Raw genomic sequence first — 24892 nt, 5'->3', positions numbered from 1 at the left:
GGCTGCAATCACTGCAAAACAGAAATAGTGACCTCAAGCTAGAAATGCCAGAAATCTCTACAAAAAAATTCCTTAAGATTCTAAGTCCAAATCTGCCATTTCAAAAGACATTCATATGCCCTGCATAAGCTTGCACACTTTGGGATAGTCACACAAACTAAATTAACCCCTGAAACTTTTGTGATACATCCATGGGAATTGTTACAAGAATTTAAGAGTCTACAGTTCATAAATCCTATTAACCTCTTAATCAAAGATCGCTTTGAAAATTCCATGCCACTGGATCTGTTACAGATTTTGTTATGTCCCTTGCTTGCCACTGCCAAAATTTCTATTTTCTGCTCAGTTAATAGTGCTTGACAGATCTGTTCACAAGAATCAGCATGTCTGATAGTTTAAAATGTTACATGCTCCTAAAAAGGGGCATTCCGAATGCTAACTTGTTTACATTTCCTTCTCAAATAGATGGATTAAAAAGATGAAAAATTACTAAAACTGAATGAATGAGACCAGTGATTAGTATCTGCAAGTAACAACAGTAAACATAAAATATCCAGATTGAATGAAATTTGACATTTGAACTTCTCATGTAACTTCTGCTGTTAGGTGACCCATTCTTGCTTGTGAAGGAACATAACGATGTTATACAGTAAAAATAGAGCTTGCTGGGGAAAGGCCATATTTACAGTTTATATTGAAGTGCAAAAGCACAAATTTAAATATGAAGGTAAATTGTCAACAGAAAAACACTAATAGTTATAATTCATTTCAGATTTTAACTTTTTCCAAGAACACAAATGCCTGGATTTAGAGTGCTATTTGTCACAGTATCATTCACCTTTGACCACTTCATCAGCTCTCTAACATCTTTATAAGATTACAAGATTTTTCACTAAGAGCTACTACAGTGCTACCTCAAACAATGAAGCAACCTGAAGAGAGGAACTATCTTCTGTTTCTTCACCACAAAATTTAAAATAAAATAAAATAAAAACGAAATAAAATAAACCCTTAAGTTTTGCATGAATAGTATTTGGTATAGAAATCTAAGTTCTGATTTCCACTCACACACCAATTCATTCCCATCTCTCCATTTCAACTTCTTTTCTAGATTTACTGGATTCCAAGGTATTTCTAGGGTTGATTTTTATTTTATTTTATTTTGGCAAACACCTAGGACAGACGCTGCATACCCAGGCTATGGTGACCATGCTATGACAAGCTAGTCAGGAGGTGAAAGAAGAGATTTAAGAGCAGAAAGTACACGTTGTAAACTCTGGCCAAGACTTCAATGAACCTCAAGTTATTTTCCTACATAAAATCTTCAGGCACTTCTGTATACAAGCAAAACAACCGTTTCAGCATTTTCTTCTAGCCTCTGCAAAGTTATGGATATACATCTCAAATACATCAAAAATGTTAATTTTCTTTTCACAGAAAGTTTTCTGTATTATTTTATGGTACAGCAAGAATGTTTGTCACTTCCTCTAGATGACCTGCCAAACCTTCTGTTGTGCCTCTTGCTGTAAATTTCCTGGAAATTTCAAACTCATGCTGGTAAAAGTTCATATGGCATAACACCACGAATTTCCACTTTTCATACACAGCTGTAGTTAACCAGCATCTAAATAGCCTGAAAGCCTACTATTATTGCAGAAACTAGACCCCTTTTTCAATAATTATATTATGAAGTACACATCTCTAAGCAAACTCTACATTCTAACTATATCATAACACATTACAGAGAACATTGCTCTACAAGAATGCAAAATGCCAACGCTTCCTTCTCATTTTAAATGCATGTATTATACTAGTATTGCCTCACCTTCAGAGCCTTTCAGGTCAAAATCTCAGCACCAGTTACCATGGATCAAGCTTTCAGAGTTACTAGTTAAAGCATAAGTTGTCCGCAAAGCAAAGAGTCAATTTAAAATGGGGTTTGAATGATAATTTGTTATCACTCTAACAAAAGGACATAGTCAAGCGCTGAAATGGCTGGACTTATCAGCAGGAACTTCTCAAAAGAAATCTTAAAAATTTTAGGAGAGCATTTCAATCATTATTTGTGGAAGTTATCCCAGAACAGACCTCACAAGATCTACAAGTTTCCCAGAACTGGAAATCCAGACAGAAATCTGGTATATGCAAACTGTAATTGAGCTCCACAGGCATACAATTTCCGAGTGTAATTTTCTGAAAGGAAACAAAAGATCCACCCAGCTTAATAATATTTATTATTTTTTCTATCATGAACAAAAAGCCAGACTCATTATTTCAGTTTCAGGAAAAAGACAGCATGGACTGTCCATTATGTAATTTTTATGCTTTGCTGAACAATTTTTTGAGGACAGAACATGAAAGGAGAATTTAGATCAATATAAACAATATGAAAGACAAACAGAAGATACAGGGAATGAAGTGGCTTACGTTATTGAAAGTAAAACAATAAATTTCAAAGAAAAATTAATCCAGCTTGAAACCTTGTATTAGATGGAACAGAAAAAAGCACCATGCCAGAAGAACCAATGACCCTGTTAGCCAAAGAACAGTGGTGGGATGAACACTATACTGCAAAGCACAACATTTGTAAGTAAAGATTTACATACACATGTAAACATTATTTACACAATTTTCTGCTATTCATTAGATGCTTATTGCTGGGAAGCAGCAAAGGAGGATTCTTCAACAGGAAGAAGGATCGTCTACAATTTAATTATGAGCTCCCAATACAATGCTGTAAGAAAGCAAGACTAATATGACTCAGAATGTGTCAATCAAAACATTTGTAATAGAGAAGTTGCTCAATAGTGGCAAGAACAGAAACCCAGCATTTAGGCCTGCCTGTCCATAACACTGCTGTGAAGCTGGTGAATCACCCGAGTTGCTATACTTACTTGTTCCTATCTCTGTTGCCTCTGATCACATCTGTAGTTGTAAGCAAAGTTAGGCAGAGATGCTTAGTCTGTGTTTGCATTGTTCCTCACTCAAGACCCAACCTTGCCTTGATTTCAGACTTTGCAGCTGTACACTGCTTCTCTGTGCAAGAGACAAAAGGCAGTAAGGTCCTTAACTATCAGCTTGAGGGTTGTGGATACTAAACTTCTTGCTGAAATGCCATCTTTTAAAGCACAGAACCCTGCAAACTTCCCATTTTATTTATCCCAAAGATCCTGTTCATATCATTCGATGAAGTAAAAAGGCTCAGCAATGGAACAAAAAAGCACTGACAGCCAAAGCCATTTCTCTCACGGTGTGCATTTTCTGCTCAAATGCACACACAGTATTTGGAAAGTAAGGTATTTATACAAATATTTTTGCTAAAAGTAGCCTCATAGACTTGTGATCTTTGAAGTCTTAGAGAAAAAGTTAGCGATTAAGCAACTGTTTTATTTCAGTTTGTTTAATACAAAGAGTTTGAAAATGGTAAATGGCAGAAGTAATATTACTTAAGAACAGGGAACATTTGTTATTTGTCAAACACCTGGGTGGTCAGAACAGATGTGTCATACACAAATTAATGGTTTCTGTTCACATAGTGTTATCCAGTGGTCTAGTGCGTGACTAGTAAGACTCATTCTAGATTCCTTGGTTTTACACTTTAGCCTGCATTATTGCAAGATGCAAAATACAAACTTGTGCAAGTGAAAAATTACAGTATACCTGCGATATAAAACCTGATTTTCTGATCTCCTCTTTCCTTGAGATCATTCAGGTTTAGACTAAAGTATACCACAGACTGATACAGCACAATCACTGCAGCTATTCATTTCTTTATCTACGATTTCTCTTCTGATACATAGTTCCATTTATCACTTCCCAAATGTGAGCATCCAAAGATTTCCCAGGAGTAGTTAGAAAAGGCACATTCAGAAGTTATTGTATTGCAATTGAATATTTACACCATCACAGTCGTCCCCCCAGAAAAATCAGTTATAACATTAATCCCTAAAAGGTACAAACCATAATACTCTTTATCTTTTTTTTTTTATTGGTTTTGTTTGTTTTTAAAGAACATTAATATCAATGGGAAATGTTTGGGGTTTTTTTCCTTAGAAGCTTCCAAATTATTTTTCAGGCATTAATGTGATGGCTTTAACCACAGAAATACAAGAGGGGTCTGGGTTTTACTTTTGTAGTGCGGATTTTGCAATGAGTAGGTGATAAACTATACTGCACAAAAAGTAGTGGCCCATTACTAAAGGCAGAAAAAAAGTAATAATCATTCAGTAGAAAAAGACATGTCTTTCAGCAGCAGGTGCAAGCCTCATGACACTTGCTGTCTATAGTACTTGGATTAGGGCAGTACTTTTACAGCTCATTTCAGAGGTCATGATACCAATAATGACTATGCTAACAATATTGCACATCCTCATTAGTATTTGCTAGTGTTCCCGACATAATTTTCCTTGGCCAGTGCAATACAACCCCCAAAAACTCTACTTTCAAACCTGTTTTTGATGTTAGAAGTGTTGAATTGAAAATCCTTTTATGTTCATATGATATTAAGATTTAATCGAACACTGCTATCGTTTGCCATGTGAATTCTGTTCCAGATTAATTTACTGTCACCTCTCACAAGAACTTCCTCTTCTGCTCTTACAAGCTGTATAATAAAGATACGAGTATCTACCTGTTACAGACGCCACTGAAGCTTAATGAACCAATATTGCTAGCAGCCCTGTGTCTGGCATATGAAAAATTAATAAATAAAAAGGACTGTTTTTAAAATCAGCTACAAAGCTACTACTTCCTCAAATCTAAAGAAAGCCTTAATGTTTGCACAGCTGGAACGAATGAGGCACGATGAGTCTTTGAGACGCAATTTGGACAGGTTTGTGATGATCTGTCAGGAGCCCTCATTTCAGTCCTGTCTTCTTGGTGACCTTGCACAAACTGCAGAGTTTTTCTGAGCCTCAACTCCCTACTTGTATAATAGCAGCAACACCACACTCATTAATATATATTGAGAAGAGAAACATCTAAATGTTGGTTGAAAGACTAACAATCAATATAGGCAGAGCAAATTATTTTAGGAGACTTTCGTTATATGAAAATTTTTTACTTGATAATAAAAAAAGGCTTTGAAAAAGCTCAATGCAATCCAAAATCATTAAAATTAAGTTTTGCGTTATTGGGTCATTAATGTCTCAACAAGACAAATCAGAAATCTCTCTGTTCATAGTATATCACTGTGAAAGTGAGAAGCAGGAGATGCAGAAGGAGGCCCCATCCAAGACTCACTGAGCAAGGTGAAGGTGTTTGTTTTGTAGAAACACTTCACTAATCAAGTTTATCCAAGCAACATGGGGCTTCAGTCAGGCCCAACGGGGCATATGGACAGTAATTAAATTACTCTCTTTGGCAATAAAAGACACCACTGAGTCTTTCCAGCCAATCTGAGCCTCTAATTATGTATGAAGGTTTACTTAGCACAGTTTGACATTCAGTGTCTTTCAAGTCAACTAGGAATTAAAAATAACCTTGCACAGCACAAGCTCGCATTTAAAACGTTTCTGTTTGGAAAGTCTTCTCTGTAGGTTTCCTGAAAAAATCCCCTTAGCTGACAGTTGTTGAAAGAACCAAAGCTATCTTTAAATGGTTTTAAATAAACCAAATACACCAGATTCAGGCTAGATTAAGTTAATCGTCACATCTGTCTGAATTTCCAAGTTTATTGAAATTACTCTGAATTTACACATCTTTTAAAGTTAAATTTATTCCTTAAATCCTATCCTTACATTTGGGCTGAATGTTATGGATGTCATTGCAACAGCCTCAGAACCCAGATACATCTCCCAGCTAGATTACTTTTCACCTCATCCGGTATCAATAAATTCTCTGATAAGTATACAGTAAATGCCATTAAGGTTAATTCCAGTGTAGTTAACATGCTTAATTCCTAGCTCGTTCACCCATTTATACCATCTGCAATTCCTTAAACATTACTGTAGACCATTTAAAATCCTGAATTATACTCCATGTGAGTACACAGACACCAACTCTTGAGGGTCGGTGGATTTCAGACAAGATGCGCTTCTCTCCAGTACTCTCTGCTAACTCCCTGCTATTGACCATTGACCATGATGGAAGTTTTGGAAGCATACAACAGCTACTTGTTCACTCTTAACTTAAGAGAAAAAGTCTGCGTGAATGAGGTCAGCCTGCTGACTAAACATGGTTGGTTTACCTGTATGGGCAGCCCTTAAGGGAATTAACTCGTATGTCTACACGGTAAAGGCACCAAACTATAATCTCTTTCAGCCTCGTTCAAAGTAAATATGCAGAGTGCAAACCTTTGCCAACTGATAGCATGTGTCTCCAAAAGTTACTCATTACTGATTATAACGCTTTCTGCTCAGCCATTTCTATTCTTGTCATGCCCATGTTTTAGCCTTATGTGTATCTCATCAGCAGATCTGCTCTTAATGCACAATCCAAAACTGTGCTCTCCATTACTCTAAGAGCAATACTATGAAAGACAAATGCCTCAATACAGTCTATTCTCAAGTTATTCTCCACTTCTTACATCTAGAAAAAACTAGGTCAAATAAAACTCAAATCACTGCTTGCCTAAGAAAAAACAAACAAACAAACAAACAAACAAAAAAAAAAAGCACGCTAATTCTTGGGAAGAACTGTCCTCAAACTACTATTAAGGAGTAGATAAAACAATAACAATAACAACAACAAATAAAATTCCTCTGGGACCACAGGAATTGCCAGTGCAACATAACCTTCTTTTTATGCTGCAGTATTACTTGGTAAATTAGCAGTCGAAATTTGTGATTTGATTCTGTGCTAGTCAAAGACACCTGAAAATAATTTTATTCAAAACCTAAATGGGTCTGACATGCTTTACCTCAGGTTGCCAGGCCTAAACTCATTAGCATGATACTAGAAAGATTCATTATAATTCATTATTGCTACAAACCTCTTACAGAAGTACAGATCTACATTCACAGCTGGATTGAAACTGGGAGAAGAGCGTTCAGTTTACAAAGTTGAAATTCGGGAATTCATAGGACAAAAGAGTTAAAAAAGCATATTGAAACAGGAAACGGGAGATGAGAACACCATGGCTGACGGACCTACCCTGACTTTAGTCAACTTCTTCCTCCATATGACCAAGAACATGGAGGGGCAGGGTGTAAGTCAGTATATCTCTCTCTTATACAAAGTCTTTTCATAAGAATTGGTCCAAAATAAATAATCTTACTCATTGAATTTCTGTTGCCTAATACAAAAATCATGTTAAACACAAATCCCTTAAAAATATCTGCAAGACAATCTCATTTGCAGGTGCTGATCAGCAATTTTTACCTCAGTTCTAATCTGGAGCATTCAGCATAGTTTAATTGTTGGTATTCGTAAAATCAGAAAAGAAATCCATTCAAATCTTTTAGCAAGTTCAGTAGCGTACCATGCATGACCCCGTATGTCACAGCTGACAGTCTACAGCCAAATTTTACAGATTGAATCTCTTTTTCACATAGACACATTTTTCTGTCATTTAAATATTTCTTTTCCACTGACAGAAACTACCATGACTGTCATCTATCTATTTGTTAGCAACCTAAAAGGCTTTTTACAGATATAAAAATAAAATTACTAAATCATGATGAAAAAATTATGGACAGGAACAATATGGATAAACCTTGCCTCTATTTGTGCTTTACAAAATTTTTCCTCAGTTTAGGAATTCCAGTCAAACTATAAAGATACTTTCTAGAAAAAAATCCTTTTTACTTTAAAATAGTCAGATATAACATACACATGTGTAGTCACATATATTTGTGTACCTGTGTGCATACATTATTTTTATGTGCTTATTTTAAAGGTCCTATTTAAACAGGAAAAATATTTGATGACTTAGCCTGCCTGTGTCATGTCTGGGCCAAAACCACAATTTACGAAGGATTAGTTTGTTTTATAAACAGCTTTTCACGTATGAATCTCCATCTGTCCTCAGGGAAGCAGTGACATTGTAGGGAAGGTCCTGGTCCTGGGAGTTTCATTCATAAGGTCTCACTGCTTCAAGCTTGAGATTAAATTAACAGTTTGAGGAATGCTCATGAAGATGTGTTAAATAGGAAAATGATTCAGCATTCTTTTTCTGTGTGGGCAGAGGCCTTCATCTTTCTGAGTTCTCCAGAAAGAAAGAGATCATATTATTGTATTTGCTCTTCACATGACTAAAATGAGCCCCCATAAATAAGATCTAGCCTCAAAAAGCATATAGAATAAGAGGCAAGGAGAAATGATAAACATCAGGACAGAAAGATTGAGTGAAAGTTTCAGTAGAAAACTGTAAAATTTGCCAGACTAAGTATTCCTTTTTGCTGTTGCCTGTACATGTTTTAAATTGTCTTTGTAAAATATTTTGCACTCTGTCCTATTCCCAGGATTCCTGCAGATTCCTCCCCTTTTCTTCAAAATCTAACCCAGAGATGACTGAAGAGCCAGCAACAAAGCTATGCTTGAGGCAATGCAGTGTGACAGGGAGAATTTATGCACAACAAGAGAACCGTTAGGTCATACTCTAAGTTCCCATTATTGACTAAGACCCTTACAGCAGCTCCCAGCTCAATCCCTTGAAAAAACTTCAAGCAAACCTGGGGTACCCACAGCCACCCCGGAGTGGCTTCAGACACAATTTTAGAGTGAAATTGCCTCTTCACATTACAGCGGCTGATATGAGGCCAGAGAAATCTTAATATACCTTGATGGAAAGAAACCCCACACTGAACACTAATGCCTAAGTCTACGGGGGTTTTGCTTCTGTGTTGCTAAGGCTGGAAATACCGTAAAAACCTACATAAAAGCCGTCCAGTACATATACATATACATACATATATATGTTTGTGTGTGTGTATAGATATATAGAGAATATAGAGATATATAGAGATATATAGAGATATAAAAAGAAGCCCAACAGCAGTAAAAGAAAGCAAGCAGCACGTGGTTGCAAGAAATCACCAGGAAGAGAAAATGGAAACAGAATATCTAATAAAACGTCTAAAATCAAAGGTCTGGTTTCTTTGGGATGGATACCTCACTGTAGCAACAATCTAACCCAGCAGTTGTGACAGATGCTCCAAGAAAATTTCTCTTAAAATACTGAACCTCCGGGGGGGGCAGTCCTGGGACAGAAAGGGCGTGGTTGGAGGGGCTTTTTGGTTGGAGGGGGACAACATTAGAAAAATGTGACAGTAACAAAACTGCACTTCTTTTAGGACCCAATTAAAATGTACTCTAACAGCAGGTTGGTGTCAGGAGTTGTTAAATACAAAGTATCAGCTGATTTGTTATGAAATTTGAGTGCTGCTGACAGCTACTTACGCAGCTGAGGGCTGGAGAAGGGTGTTAGGCTTTCAAAGGGTGAGAATGAGAGACTCCATGTAATAAAATGCAATTTTTCCCAGACATTAATCATGAAGTATCTTCTGTTGGAGAAGCCACATTTTGCCTCCTTGATTTACTGGTTTAAGTAATCCAAGACTGATAGGAAGTGTATCCTGTATATCACCCAGCCATCAGGAAAACTTGGAAGTTGCCTAGGTGCTTTCTCCCGTACTGACTCAACAGTTCCTGATTAGGAGGAAAATACGTGGCATTTAGCAAAATAAGTGGCATCTAGCAAAAAACTGGTTGTTAGACTGGGAACCTACTTGTAACTAAAAGTTCTCACTCTCTTTCCATTTGAATCTTCCCAGGCACACTTGGCTCCCTCAGGTTAGACGAGCAGGTTTCCAGGTAACATTACGGACTGTTTCCTTTGGCATATTAACAAAAGAATTTTCACAAGCTGAGAACAAGTGCTGTAGGAGTTCCATGGCACCATGGATCAGCACCACTTTAATATACATCTTTAATAACCAAAGAGAGGGTTGCTCCATTATAGCATCTGAATTACTCCTATAAGACATACAATTTTAAAGCCTATTTTACCAAAGCAGTTGGTATTTCTTGATATTTTTTTTTTAATTTGGGGAAAAGTGACATTCTGTGACCATAAAATCTGTCATTTTGATATTCTGAACAAAAAGTTTCTTACTTGTATCAAAGTACTTTCCTTTTGCCTTTAGAAATTTAAATTGCAATAACTTTTTAGGCATTTGAGAAAAACATTAGGAATTATAAAGAAAGTCATGTTCACTTAATATATATTCAAGCATAGTGACTTTGGTAGTGCAAACCTTTTGCAGCCTTCAGTACAGTTAACACTGCTCTTCAGTCATACATAGAATATGTTTGATCATATACCAACACGTCAGAATCTTTAATAAGCAAATGCTAGAGTAACAGTTTAGAGCAGCAGTGGCCTGATTTTAAGTTCCAGTAGTTGCTCAGATGAGAAGAGCTCTATTTACTTGATTCTTCTCATTTCTACAATATCCAATATCACAGACCAACAGCAGTTCAGGAGCACTGTGCCTGCTGCTGTATTTGTTCTTGTGAGAAACTTTCTCCATGTGACACTCCTTAATGAGATTTTCTTTTGGATTATTGTTGTCTTCTTGCCCATTTATTATGATTATCAAACATATTCAAATTTCTCTTTCTTTTTTCTACTGATATATTTATCAAACAAATCTATCTGTATTTAAAAAAGAATAATCCCCTGGGCCTGTGCCAAACCATACCCTACCATTTCTTAGTAGAACCTAAACTAACACTTCAGATTAAACTGAGTTTAAAGTTCTCAGCTCTCGTGTTCACTGAAAAAAGGGAAATGATTTTATGATCACAGTAACTAAACTCATGGAAAGGTAACATGAAACATCATCCTAGCATTAAAGCACAGTTACTTCAGAGAACCTTCACAGAAAAATGTTTTGCATTTCATATAAATATATATAGCTTTATTATAGAGCGGCAAAGAATTTTTGTATTGTCCTGTGATACACTGAAGAAACTGCTCACGTAGTGTGTTTGGTATCTCTGAGCAGCTGAACAGTTGAGTTTAACTGAGCTTAGTGATATCTTTTTTCCAGCAATCCGTCTTATTTCTATTTTACTAAGTTATGTACTGGGAAGGAGTGAAAAATATTAAACTTAAATGTCAAGTAAAGGTTAATTCAATACTATAGGACATACTATAAGGATTTATAGGTTATTTATACTAGGAAAGAAAACTGAATTTCTTCATTGTATGTTCACATTGCAGATAGTGATGGAGTTAAAATATTTTCTTGTTTATATGGTAAAAAATAATAAACTCTCTAGATCTCTTCTGCCCTGACAAAGAGACAACATTAAACATGTTTCCAAACATGATGGTGAGTTAAAACAGGTTAAAATGAGTGTCCATTCTGGACAGAAACCTGAGCTGGATCTTGGTGAGCTGGAATCAATGCAGTCCTAGAGAGCTTTACAACAAGGTGAGCTTTCACTAGGGAGCAGAAAAGAACATAACTCATTCTGTGCTAGAAAGAACCCAACGGTGCCATCTTACAAATAAGACACTGAAAAAAGACCATATACCATAAAAAAAAAAAAAAAAATGCTATAACACTTCTCAGAAGTTGTAGCATTATCCTTCGATATCATCCAAGATAATCTGTGGCCTTGCAGACAAACTGCCCAGGGATACTGAAGAACTTTTCTCCTCTCATTAATCTTTAAACTCCAACCTAGGTGTATTCACAGACAATGTATAGCCATCGTGCTGTTGTCATTTTACCTTAAACTGCTCTGCCCACGTTCAGGGTTCATTCCCTTCACACAGCTATAGAGGCCAGGGCATAAGATTTTCCTCTGGTCAAAAACATTATTCTACCCCTCCTTGATATAAAAATACCAAAAATTACATTTAGAAGCAGTCTTTATCACAGGATGAATGATGAACAACAATTTTATTAGGCAATCTGCTCTTTTTCTCCAATCAGAATTGTTTTCATTAACACATTTGAAAAGATGCCAATCTTTAAGTAAGCTTAAAGATTAAAGAAATAGCTTTATGCAAACATATTATTTCATATCTTGTAGTTTGAAGTAGTAAAAAATTCTTAGCTTGAGTGTCTTTTCTTTTTGCAAGCATGAACATCTATCAAAAGAGCCACTTGCCCTTTTCTAGCATTTGGAAACTATTACTTTTCACACCAATTTTTCCTTCAATTCAGAAGTGTTAAACAGTGTTCATGACATTCAAGTAAATTTCCTTTGAATCCAGTACAGGCAAGATTTTAGTTAACCTCCCCAGAGAAAAGTTACACTAAGCAAGAAAGAAACTTGCTGCATGGCTCCTCTGGAGAATCTGCCACGGAAACAAACATGGAAATCAAGAGCGAAAGCTCTGGAAAGGACATCAGGAAGGAAATTTGGCTGAGGACTGCTCCTTAGATGCTCACTGTCGTGGCAGTCAATTAACCTGTGATGAGTATTATGAAGCATTCTCCTTGTGACAACAGTTATATGGCCTCATGTTAAATGTGCAGATAAATATACATACTACAGACAAGTAGTTGAGTGTTTTGAATAAGATAACAATCATCTTGCTTGCAGATCCATAATGAAAGAAAAGACCTTCAAGAGAAAACTTTTAAAATAGGCACACACACACACAAAACCACAAAAAACAACACCAAAAGAATTTCTCTAAATTATTCAAACAGAATTCCCATTAACTCCTTAGACATTTCTAAGTTCAATCCAATTTTCATGTCATGACTTAAGCCAACAAAAAAATCATAAAAGCAAAATACTCAAAAAGAATCAACTCTAAACATACATGCCACAAAGCTCCTGAGCACTCTCAGTTTTACAATAGCCAAATTTGTGTTCTTACCACCTGGCCTATCCCACCATAAGCCCATCCACAGAGCTGGAAGTTTGCTCCTACAACATTTGTGTAATGCGGTGCTATACTACACCTAAACTGCACTGCCTCCCATCAAGCAAGTGAAAAAAAATGTCTTCCTAACAAATCAGGGGTTTATTACCACCTCAGGGTATTAGTTCTGATGACTGACTATATTCACTTGAAACTTCCTTTCCCCTCCTGTTATTCACTATATGATTTTGCTATTTCTGTACTACATTCTTGGAGTTTCCTAACTCTGCATTTGGCAAAAGCTCTGGGAGGCCCATAGGGGCTGCAAACCCAGACTTAGAGAACCACCTAACAAAAATCAATAACAAACTGCTTTCACCAGACCCCTTGTAAGTCTGAACACTGAAGAGAGGTTTCAGGATGGATTATATTAACATGTTCAGGTTCCTCATTAAATAGAGAGGTGAAGTAAAAAAAAAAATGTTACAAGAACTACAGGCAGAGTGGGGTGCCGTCAAAAGAGTAATGTCTTACAATCTCTACAGCATTAGAAGGTTTTTATGCAGAGGGTCGTGCAGGAAGGAGGAGAATGTTTCATTACATTTGAGTCCCAGAATTAACCGTCAATACCTTGCGATCAAAAGAGCCACCCCTGTTCCACACCTGAGTCTACTCTACAGACTTCTTAGTGGCACACCACACAACACAAGGTGGAGCGAGCCTTCCCCCATGCAGGTAAGAAGTCTTCCACACTGACACTTTTTTTCCCCTCAGAGAGTCATATCTCAGTTTGGTGAGCAAGTTTAAAAAAAAAAAAAGAAAAGAAATGCTTACTTGTGGAAAAAGCGTATTGGAGGGAGTTTAACTACACAGATAGTCAAAAGTGGATTTCTCATGGAAGAAAATGCTGGAAATAGCTGGGTCTGCCTCCACAGGCTTTCTGGGTAGTTCGTAACAGAGTTGTACAGACATGTCTGGGTTTTCAAGAAGAGCTGCCTGTGAGAGGCCCTCAGAAATGTGGTATATTCCAGGTGCACTGAGACTGATAAGTGAAACAGAACATTTTAAGTAGAATGAAATATTATAGAAGCAAGCAATCACCATCACCTGTTTACTACCCAAACATCCAGTTCTCATCAAACAAAATCACGGGGCAATTATTATTTTTAAGGAAAAGCTTTGTTTATATTTTATTCTTAAAAATGCCACCAATTTTAAGATTCACATTCTAAAATAAAATCAGGAGCATATTACTTTGAGATTTCTGGTCCTACAGAAAGTGAAACTCATGAAACAAAACTAAATATCCATCTATGCATCTTAAGATGATCATTTCAAGAATACCACCAGGTTTTGCCCTTTTTTTTTTTTGACATTTAAATTAGAACCCAGTAAATGTCACGTTTTTCATATTTAGTATTAATACAGTCAACATTTTTACTTATTTTCCACCTTAATTGTTCTCTTTGTAATTCTAATATGTGAAATAAAACCTATAAACTCCTAATTATCAAAATGTATAGTGGAAACATACCCACTGTAGAATTAATTCCCAACAAGCTGACTTCAATGAAACAATTCCACAGATTAGCCAAAAGCTATGAATTAATAACACCTTTCAAATCATTATAGTGCTGTTTTTTAAAAAAAAAGTCAACAGAGTCAGAATATTTCCTCTAATAAACAGGACATTCTGTAATGAAAAGCCAATGTTTCTTGATATTTTCCATTTCAGCAGAAATGTGGTAATAATTAGTAGGAAAAAACTTTCTCTTCTTTCTCATATCTATATAAGCACCTTTGAATATCAAGGAAGCTCTCATCAACGCTTCAGCAAGCCTCAAATTACCATCTGAGTTACTTACGTGTCAATACTTGCCCATGCAGGAGGGGGACTGAATTAACTCTATATGATCCAGAGAGCATAAATTCAGTCTAACCCATTGAAGGTGTGACAGTTCACACCAAAGACTCTGCCCAAGGCTGTTGCTCTGCTTTAAATGTATCAGTCTTGATGTATCATTTTACAAATATGTTACAGAACATTTTACATATATGCTTGTACATGCCTGAACACGTATACATATACAGACACACAATTAAGCCTTAACATTATTTATGTAACTGAGCACTCATCAGGTATCAATATTCTAATGCGAAAAATATCAGGAAAAAACCCCTATCGGCTCGAATATTACTTTGACAAGAACCTTGTATGATACCTCAGTAATATCTTGCATAAATCACAGCAGTTTAAAAAAAGCTATGGCACATAATTGTATTTGTCTTATCTAGCATTTTTACAGCTAGGCAGTAAGAATAAATGTTACAGATATAAATAGCTTGCCCTGTGTAGATAGAAATGCTATAATGAAAGTAAAACACTAAAATGCTGCCATTTTCACATATTCTCCACTTCTCTAAAAGAGAAAGAATTTGTTATCTGATATTCCCCATGGGATGCCAATGGTAGTAATGGTATACTTTTTGTATCGATCACCCATCTCCCATCAGAGGAGAAATAATAAACACTAAGACTGATGACAGGTGTATACGAAAGCAAACTCTTGCACATAAACAGAAACAAGTTCCTTGAAAATATTCCAGTCCTGACAATGCAGCTTGAAAGATAATTTTCCCATTTCATGAGGCAGTTCTCCATCTTCTGTACCTGCTACTGATATAACCTCAAAGCCTACAACACCTTCTTCAATTCCACTACCATTTATATTTAGATTTCAAGATCTTCTGCAAAAAATGAAGTTGTTATTAATTTCAGGAAGTTGCAAAGCCCTTTTTTAATAAAGCGCACAGGTATAAGCATTGCTGTTCCCCCAGCAGAAACATTTAACTTCACAATTCTCAAAACAGAAAGTGAACACTCCTTTAGTCTTACACTAAACTTTCTGACATAATCCAGGCTTCCTTGTGTCTCAGTTGCTTATGTAAGTTCTCACTCATTCAGATTTTCATAGTCCACAGCTCTGACTACGTGGCAGCCATTCACAGCTGCCTCTGACACACAAGCTACCGGACTTCAGTTGCACCCCTCTAGATGGTTCACATTCATTCCACTCTACAATTCTTCATTTATTGCTCAAAAATAAAAACTCACTTCCAATCAGCTCTAGTACCAGCACTTTAACCCACTTGTTGTGCTGTTCAGCGAGCACCTCTGTACTTTCTCCAAACCTTGCTCCCTCTTTGGAGGAACGACTCCAAAAGCTATTTCATTGTACTCTATTATATCCTACTCACAACCTCCATTTTGTTATGATTCTTATCAAAATCATTCAGCAGCTTTGTCTGCTCGTTGCCTCCCATGCTGGCTCAGTTCACTGACACTTCTATCTCTGTCATCATCACTTTCATATAAGCAAGTATATCACAGAATACTTTAGAAAAACCCTTACTAATTTTTAATTGGTTCATTTTAATATTACAACTGTGGCTTTTATCAGCCTCGACAGAAGAAAGCAGCAGGTCAAATGCAGGGCAGATGTACCCTTTTACTTGGATTGTAAACCTTTTGAGGCATGCAGCAAATTTGCATTATCTCCCTCATACATCTGAATCTGGACCTTTGATTTAACATTATGATAATAAAACTAAACAGTAGTTACATACTAAATATTCAAGCAGCACCATCTAGCTGTTCAAAAATTAAAGCGGAGACTGTGGGTATATCGTAAGGACTAGTTCTCTATGATTCAGAATATAAACACGTATTTCTGGTGGAGAAACATATATCTTCATGGTTCTTTGATGGGGAGGGTGCAGCACACTATTTGTCAGAGCCATTAAAAAATCACCGGGAGCTGAAGGCATGCAGCCTGCCTTCGCACTGGCTATAACCAGGAACTGCCCAGTGCGGTGGATCTTCACCTCTTTTCTCTCTAGGCACCACATGTGTCTCCTGGAAGCCATCTTATGATAGGGTCTGATTACCATCCACATTGTCTTAGGAACCAATATAGAAACATATAGCTTTGATTATTAATAATCAAAACACACACCTTTTTGTATTTTCTGGAAAACAGCGCAGTGTATCCGTCATTTCTTGTTAGTATATAAGCAATCCTACTAGTACGAGTTTGTGATTAATATATAACTGTACATCTTTAGCCAATATCATTACCATTAATGTCTAATTTCTATCAATATATTTGCCTCAATATACCACACACTGTAAGACATTTTACTGATCTTCAAAGTTACCGAATTTGGAGGCATATTAACACAACAGAAAGAACAGACTTCATCATTTACAAGGGTGATCAGATATTGTTAGAAAAGATTACATGGAACTTTTTGAAGTATTATACAGACCTATCCTGAAATAAATGACCCCAATAAACATACCTACAGCTAAGAAAATGAACGATCCTGCAGAGTTTTGTGACTTTGCTCTTTTCAGCATTGCAGTCATGAGACAGTATGAGGTTTGTCCCCTTTCCAGACAAAAAAAAAAAAAAAAAAAAAGTTGTTAAAATAAGAACAAGATGAGCACTTCATTTATATGCTGCATTGAGCAGGCTTAGCCAAGGTGACATTTGGTTTCACTTGAATATTTTTTTTTAAAGTGCATCACTTTACAATGAGATTTACAAAAATAATTTCACAATTACTGTGTCATAAGGATATGGCACAAATAATGCATTTTAAAGACCTTTAACCATCTTAAGCAAAGAATACTGACTTGTCCACTTCAGGCTCTGCTTTACTTTGAAATTATTTTAGATTACTATTTTTTAAGCTTGCCTGGTTACGTATTCATTTGTTGTAATAGAAATTTTCTTCTAGAAGTGGTCCATACTACTTACACAATAACAAAGGAAAAGGAATAGCTAATATCTCACTGTGACCTTGAAACCTGGAAAGAAGTAGAATACATTTAAATAATTCAACTGTGCATTGCATCTAAAGTGATCATTACATGTCTTGCATTTTGAAAATGCTGAACTGTTGTAAAAGCCAATTAGATTTTTGGTAAGTAAATCCTGTCTGCTTCCACAGAATAGTCCATTGACTGCTGTTACACAGGTCTTTCCAACTACACCATAATATGTCCAAAATTTAAATATATGCACATAATATGCATACAGATATGCATACAGTGCCACACTAACATGCATATATTTCTATATTCAAAAGCAAAAACTTTATTTCAAAAGCGAAATTATTGAATGATGGTAATTCACTTGCCCTGCTCTATTATCTTCACACTCAAAGGACTTAGAAGTCCTCGCAAAGAAATGTCAGCTAAAGCCGTCATGAAGTTTGTGCTCACCAGGTAAAGAAAGAGCCATCTCTCTACAATAAAATGATTGTACACTTCTTTACCAAGAAAATACAAGAAAAGTGCATTTTTATATTAAACAACCCGTTGTACTAGATTGCCCGTAAGAGGCTTGTGACTGCAAGCTAGCTACGATGACCAACTCTTTCCACGAAGGTCCTGGCACCGCTGAGGGAAGGTGCCACCTCACCACAGCCCGGGGTGGCCGCAGGAGCAGGGGAACCTGCAGCAGCAGCCACCTGCGTCGCAGCGCTCAGGGTTTGCTCCCGAGCTGCCGGGAAAGGATGGGCAGCACAGACACCCTCACAGACCCCCAGCAAGGGGTCTGGGCTCACTGGAAAAGGGTCTTTTCATTTCACAAGTTCTGGCAAGGCTTTTCACCAATACGGATTAAACTACTGAAAATGTGAGGCCACCCCTTTCTCTCTAAAACTGAGCTCAAGTCAACATTTCAGATAAACCTCACCAGTTGGCAAGTACAAGCCTTTGGGCAAACCAAAGAAAGAGGTAATCCTTACAGCCCATAAGTGATTAGTGCCTGCTGTTTTAGTTTTTTTCAGCAGCATCTTTGGCTTAAAAGGTTCCTTAAAACGGTAATAGATGTATAAATTTTCATCAGCTAGCCCCTCCTTAAGATTGCCCAAATGACATTCCCCAGAACATGCATCCTGAACACCCCCACTTTCTTAAAGCACCTAATATTCCACCTGCTTGCAGCTCTGGGCTTTCACGCTGAGCCACACAGAACTGTAGGAAAGCCGAGGCTAGAAGGGACCTCTGGGAGTCATCTAGCCCAGCTCCCTGCTTGTAGCAGGTCCAATGGGATCTGACTGCCCAGGCAAGTTTTAAGTATCTCCCAGCATCCAAAAGTGAAACTGCTTTATTGAAAAAAAAAAAAAAAAAATTAACTTGTGTGAGATACAGGACTGAATGGCAAATAATAATATACCAACGTGAATAATCCAGACAAAAAGTGTTTTAGGAATATAAAAAGCCCTTGGTAGCACCATGTTTGGTATCTTTTTACTTCCTCACGAAGTGAAAAGCACCACTTCAGCTCCGTTGACAGAAAGTAAATTATTTTGTTGACCACCATTATCAGGCATTGAAGGATGACATTTTCTAGCAGCTAGGAGAAGAGTACGGAGGAGTTCAAGGAGGTGATAGCATGGCTGATCATCTAATAAAAGCTGGCAAAACTTACTTCTCTATAAGTTTCATGTAGAGCAAAGAGTATCTGTTAGAAAGACCAAGAAACCACAGAATGGTAACTCTGCGCAGCATGGTTCTCCTGCATAATTAATATTAAAACTGAATTTTCACATCAGTATAGTAACTTTCCATGTAGAAAGCCCTCTCCCTCCCAGAGAAGAGGGTAATGTGTTCATTGTCAGTCCTGAAAGTGAGGGATAAATTCTTGAGCAAGTTGCAATGCAAATACTGTTCATGCACATATCTATACTGATGTATACATCATACGCATCTATACTAATGTATACATCATAGGTACAGATGGTGTGAACAGTACATAATGACATGGGGCACCTGGGAATTTATGGCATTGCAGGTAATTAATAATTCCAAATGAAAATTAAGACATTTTATTACCTGTCCTGAAATGATGCAAAACTGTGAAGTATCCTCCAGTCTGAAAGCATGTTTCACAACAGTTTTTGCATACATTCCTTTTACATATGTAATTACGTTCTTAGCTTTTGGACCCATCTCTTATTTTGACAACATCATTTGTTGTTCTAGTTTGCCAGAAATTAAATACTTGATTTTTAAAAAATATAAAATCCTAGTTTTCATTTCTCTTAGTAATGTTTTCTTTCTTACAAGTTCATACAGACACTTTTTATAGATGACAACTTAAAATTGTACAATGTTTAATCCCCAGATTGTTGACAGGTACAGTATCTTTCTCAAATGTCACAAACTGAGAAATCTCAACTAGCATAAATGACCCTATTGCTTTCTAGAAGGTTGCTCTTGTAACCTAAATAACTCCCCTTTCCTTCACTCCCCCATCACTCGAGTGTTAGTTCAAGGAGAGAAGCACTGGTATAATAATTTCAATTTTCAAAGATGACCTACCAAATAACCAGTCACTGACTTCAGTACCTCCACTGAAAAAGGTTTCAAAGATAAAAGCAACTAATAAAGAGCATGAAAATGTCAGCGTAACCTCATATACAACATTTTGTGAGCCAGATGCTTTGTCCCACACAGTCAAAGCAGCACTGAGCAGGGTACTGTGACTGAGCTTGGAGGCCAGATCAGATTCAACAATCCAAGCATTTTTGCATCGATCCAGTAGACTAAATTTACTAGTGATCTATGCCAGTTTTTATCTAATTTAGGATAAATCATTCTGCTTTGAACAGTTTACACTTACTCAGGGTATTGCAACTGCCACATACAGGCACACTTTTGTGCCAATGGAGATGATTTGACCATATTAATTAACACAGGATACAATCTTATCCCCCAAAAAATCAATTCTTAGTGAGGTGACATAACCTTGTTGACCTCAGTACTGGTTTGCTGGGATGATAACCAATTTTGGATGAGGAGAGTACTCCAAGAAATCTCTTGGGTTTGGTCAAATCAAAATGTTTAGATCAAACAAAGCCAAAAAAACCCCAAAAACAGTCAGGCCTGTTTTGTTCCTACTGGCACAAAGTCATGATCAGCCTTTCCAAAGATGTTCTTCCTTATAATAGGGGATCCTCAAGACTCCCGGGGCTGTCTTTATGCTTCCAACACTGGTTCCGGGCTGCAGCCAGGGAATGGGCTTGGGAGAATAAGGCACACGTGCATCATCCAAGTTCGACCACTGCAACACATCTCCTTTAATTGACTTGCCCCTATCCCAGCTGTTGATGTAGATGTGATTTTTTTCCATTATTTAACACTTCATCCGAAATTTACCTTGTTTACTAATATAAAGTGATGTTGTCCAAGGATAGTTCAAGATAAATCTTAATAAGCTCTTGCCAGCAGTTACACGGCAAAATGTGCAGTAACCATTTTTGAGTAACTTCTCTTTCCTTCCCCAGTATTTCACAGCACCATCAGGGACATACTAGTGACTGGATGAAGGAGGTACAAGAAGTGTCCATGGTGCCCAAGTGAAAGCAGTCGGAATAGATTTAATGGAAAAGAAATCCATTCTAGCTTGAGAAAAAGCATACAGATCATACCAGTATATTTTACCCTTCACCTTGCAGACTACCTCAATAAAGAAAAACCTAGTAAATAAACAAGGTCCCTGAAAAATACTGCCATTTAAAAAAATAAACACCACAGCGATCTATCTTTTCTTCAACAAAGAAACCAAATGAATCAAAACCACCTGCTGCCTTTGGTCTTACATTGGAAAAATCATTGGGTTTCACCCCTGTGGAATATTTCACAGGAAGGTAAATTTTCCTTCCCACTCATTTACTTAGGCACTCAGCCAGCTCTAGGCTATCAGGCACACAGCCTACACAGATTATGAATTACAGAATAAACTCCATCTCCTTTCACTCTATGTAAATACAGATTTATTGCTTTTATGTGTTGGCTGCAGGTGTTTAAGCTACTGTCAGTTTTAATTCATGAAAAGACAAACATGATCTCTGGGTTCATTTGCCTGTGTCATTGACTATCATTTACTTCAGAGGACACTTCTGTAGGCCTCACCTTTGCCATTCATAGCAGAAAATCTGTAAATATAGAGTCTTGAAATTATGCCTGAAAATATTGTTCCTTTTTGAGAGTCATATAAACAAAGCAAACAGTGCTGAAATTACATTGATTGATAGAAGTTGTCATTTCAAGCTGAAACAGTGCATTGTAAGAACCTGACATATACCGCTTTTCAGTATCTTCAGTAGAAGACAGCCTTTGTTGCCAGTATTCAAGACTTCTGAGATGAAAAAAGCAAAGCAAATCCTATTCTAAGTTGCAAAACGCAAAATTAATTTCCAAATGAGATGAAAATACAGCAATTCATAGCATAATAGGATAAAACCACTTGAATGGGTGATATTTTCACAATTATGCACACATTTGCAGGCAGGTAGGAAACAGGACGGAGGTAATCGCATACCTGACATTCAGTGCAGTGAATCACGAGGAAGCAATTTGCTTATGCTTGTGCACTGAAGAACAAGTGGTTAGTTTACTGACTTGCTAAGAAAAAATCACTGTAACGTAATTTAACATACTACATATTTTCTATTAGTAAATAACATTTCATGTGTATTTAATAATTTATTTCTCTTTTTTCAGATGATAAATCCTGATTTATACAAATCACTAGTGTCCTTAATTTCTCTAGAAGCCAACTGCCTACAAGATATCAGTATGAATTACATGATGTTGTGTAATTATTCGGTTAAATAAAAAAACATATTTGGCCAAATGGCCTAATGTCTTGCAGCTACATCAGAACAGGTATTATCACTAGCGCTTAATGACTCTTGATTATCATAATGCAAGTATGATATTAAATTAAAACAATGTGCTTGCTTCCAGGAGGTCACACGAAAACAGCTGGTGAGGTTATGCTTTGGTTCCTCTGCAATATGATCACTAGTTTGCTGGTGAAATCAACTTAACACATTAACATACATGTTTCTTTGTGATATCTTAAGGATCTGTATCCTTCAAGCATGTCTTCAATAGACAGAAACAACAGTGTCCCTTCCCTTGTCCTCATTATTTGGGCACCACACTGCTTCAATATGCAGTATTTTTAGAGTAGTGATGTCTAAAGGTGCTAATGATCCCAGTTTCCATAAGAGGACATTTGTCTCCAATTAGCATCAAGACTCAAATAAACATTTATGAAGCTAGCACCTCAATCTCTGAAATCCCAGATTTGTTCCTCTCCTTTAGTTTGTGCCCTCAAGGCCACCACCACAAGCACATGTAGGTCACACCAGTCCCCCCCTCCTCTCAAACACACAGAATCCTCAGGGACACCATGACTACAGATTGTGATTCCAGGTATTGCTGCAGTGACCTTGCCTGCTGCAAACTGGCCAGGTTTTTGATTGTTTGTGCTTCTGCCAGCAAGTCCCAGCCCAAGGACCAGTAACCCTTCCCAGCAGAGGCCCCAGCACCAGTTTGTTTCCCATGCCGCTCCACAGCACTCTTTGCCCAGCTTGGCCTGTTCTCTTTGACAAAGCCTCCTTTTCACGAGGAGGTCTGAATTCCAGATGCTACCAGAGCAGCAGAAGTGACGGAAAATACCATTTGCAGGATGGCCTTGATCCCCACGCAGACTTTGGAAAACAGGCTACTTAATCAGGAGATCCTGATTCAAACCTCCTCCAACGAGCCTGGCCTAGGACAGTCCCACTTTCTCCCTTGCAAGCAGAGGCAGCTGCGGCAGCATGCTTTTCCATTTCACCATGAAACAGTGACCAGGAAACTTCAGAGAGAGCACTGCCTCTTTTATACAGCATACTGCCCTGGCTGTATGGTGGGGGAGGGAAATTAAGGATTGTTGATGTTTACCAGAAAGGCCTCTGCAGAAGTTGCACAATACCCATTGCCAAGGTAGTCTTCATCCAGAGTGCGCCCAGCTCTCTACAACCGGCACAAAATGTGAATATAAATGCAAAGTAAAGGAAATAAAGCTCACTCCATGGCACAGAAAATTATGAGAAATAACCAGTCAGATATACTGTGTTATTAACATGCACCCTATGACTCTAGTAGAATCATGAAATAAAGCCAGCTTTTCAGCCCTGCAACTCCAACCTTTAACCCTGAACAGGTCATAATCAGTCAACTCACACCCTTCAGATCTCATTGTAAATAATTCCTGCTGGTTAGCCCCAATCCTTCTCCCAACCTTACAGGACTTGCAAAGGCCAGCTAAGAAATCTGATTTACAGAGGTGGCTCCAACCCTTAACAGAAATACAAACTTTTCCACCCAATTACCCCAACATGATTTTACCCATCTCATAATTTGCCATAAACCCAGTCTTAAGCTAACCTCATCCTAGCTCTGCAACCTTAGAAGAATCAGGGAATCAAAAATATTTAACCTTTTACAAGATACTTTGTAGGCATGAGCCTACAATTGCACTTCTCTAAATTTTAACCCTAACTCAAATTTTCATCTTCATTTTGCCATAACCAACTGCCAGCATATACCCAGCATTAAATATTAGCCCATTGTACTCTGGCGGGACCGCTCCATCCTTGCTTTACAGACTTGCAGGATCCAGTAATGAGTCAAGTCATTAAATCCATACTACCCTTCTCCCTTACCGTCCTAACTGTCGTCTTAAAAAGAGTACACTGAACACTCCTTGCAGAAGAAAAGCCCAATACCTGCTTCCTATCTCAGCCCCGCCCTAGCATTTTGATTCTGAAAAGCCTCAATAGACTAAGGGAGAGATAAGTAGTTTACAAAGAATTCTGAGACTTATGGATCACAGAAAGGGAAACGTTTCAAATGGAGATTACGGTTCAGAGCTGTAGGAGCTGAAGCACTACAGTTGTTGCTGTGGTGGTAACATAGTAGGAATTGAATCTTAGGTAACAAGAGGAACTGAACAGTGCTGCCATTCACAAACTCTTTATAATAACTCTGAGGCTCTAATACACTCCTGGGCTATACAGCTAAGCATGACAACACTAAGGTCACATTTAGAGAGAAGGATTCAAGAATTCAAGTTCTTTATAGTACAGAGGACCTACTTTCCTTCCCAACTTACATGCAATCTTTAAATCCTAAATTAAATTTTAAAAATACACAATTTCAGGACTATAGTGTGGGCACATACAGAATTACCAAACCAGATGATTTCA

The sequence above is a fragment of the Falco peregrinus genome, chromosome 8 (genome assembly GCF_023634155.1).
Source record: "Falco peregrinus isolate bFalPer1 chromosome 8, bFalPer1.pri, whole genome shotgun sequence".
NCBI lineage: Eukaryota > Metazoa > Chordata > Aves > Falconiformes > Falconidae > Falco > Falco peregrinus.
Note: the sequence above shows the minus strand (reverse complement) of the source record.